Source organism: Schistocerca gregaria, chromosome 11 (genome assembly GCF_023897955.1).
Source record: "Schistocerca gregaria isolate iqSchGreg1 chromosome 11, iqSchGreg1.2, whole genome shotgun sequence".
Taxonomy (NCBI): Eukaryota; Metazoa; Arthropoda; class Insecta; order Orthoptera; family Acrididae; genus Schistocerca; species Schistocerca gregaria.
In genome coordinates, this window is record NC_064930.1 from 16,820,401 (window position 1) to 16,821,715 (window position 1,315).

A 1,315-nucleotide genomic window follows, 5' to 3' on the forward strand; every position below is an offset into this window, starting at 1 on the left:
AGAAATGACGAAAACGTTAGGTTTTCTTCGGTTTTTCTGCCACTCAAAGTGCTGCCAACTTTCAACCCACCCCGTCCCCAGTCGTGGCGATCAGCTGGTGTGATAGAAATGGACAGAGGAAAGTAATAACGTTCCATGAAATTCCATTCCAGGGACGTTCAAGTGTAAATGTACCAGACGGTTTATTTCCATTAAGACACGCATACTGGACATCTACAATGTCACATCTGCCAGATCGTTTCTATTGTCAGCAGTGGAAAACAAAACAGCGTACTGAAGAAGCCATAGTGAGACGCGGTTTTTGGTAGACGAAAAATAGGAATACTCTAGCCACTGATAATTATGATCTAATGATAATTCTGTTATTGTTTTGAAATATGCATTTAAATATGCATTGAACGTAGCTCCAAATTATTTTGAGAATTATAATTGCGGTATGATGAATCTAAATTGGAGATTTTGTAATGCTAAACACTTCGATCTGAGAATACTTTACGTGATAGAACGGCATTGACCTTGTGTGTCATTAGGGTAAAGTTAATTTGCCACCATTAACATAAAATTTATCAGCTATTAACGTAAAATCTATTTTTCAGCGCCCTGTAATAAGGACTCACTTCAGATACTGGACAATTAAAGAGAACTCAAACCGTTATTTTAATAGTATTCGTAGGTCCAATGCAGCATTTACCGTGGACAGTCCCTGAGCTTAGACTGTCAGTTTTATGTAGGCAGCACTACATTAAAAAAGCACTCCGTCTTCAGGCCACAAGTGGCCAATCAGGACCATCCGACCGCCACGTCATCCTCACTGAGGGTGGAGGAGGAGCTGGCTCTCCCACTCGTTGTGGTAGTTTCCTTTGACTGGAGCCGCTACTATTCGGTCGAGTAGTTCCTCAATTGGCATCGCAAGGCTAAGTGCAACCCGGAAAATGGCAACAGCGCATGGCGTCCCAGATGGTCACCCATCCAAGTGCCGACCACGCCCGACAGTGATAAACTTCAGTGATCTGACGGGAACCGGTGTATCCACTGCGGCAAGGACGTTGCCCCTACTACATTTACATGATATTTTTGATCGTAGATGAGGTCTGATGGCTCGAAAGAATGGACGTTTACCATGTTATGCACATTTATATTTTCACTACATCGACACAACTGGTCCAGTTTCGACCACAGGTGATGGTAGCCATAATGATGGTGCCAAGCATCCCGTGTACATTGGTTGCACCCAAGTGTGTGGGCATCACAGCATTCGTGACATTTAAATTTGTTACTTCTTTGCTACTATATTTGCAGTAAATTTCGCAGACAG

General features: G+C 42.9%; 1 pseudogene; it reads right to left on the reverse strand.

Moving 5' to 3' along the window:
• Positions 1 to 933: 933 nt before the first annotated feature.
• Positions 934 to 1,051, reverse strand: LOC126295553 (5S ribosomal RNA; annotated as a pseudogene).
• Positions 1,052 to 1,315: the final 264 nt, after the last annotated feature.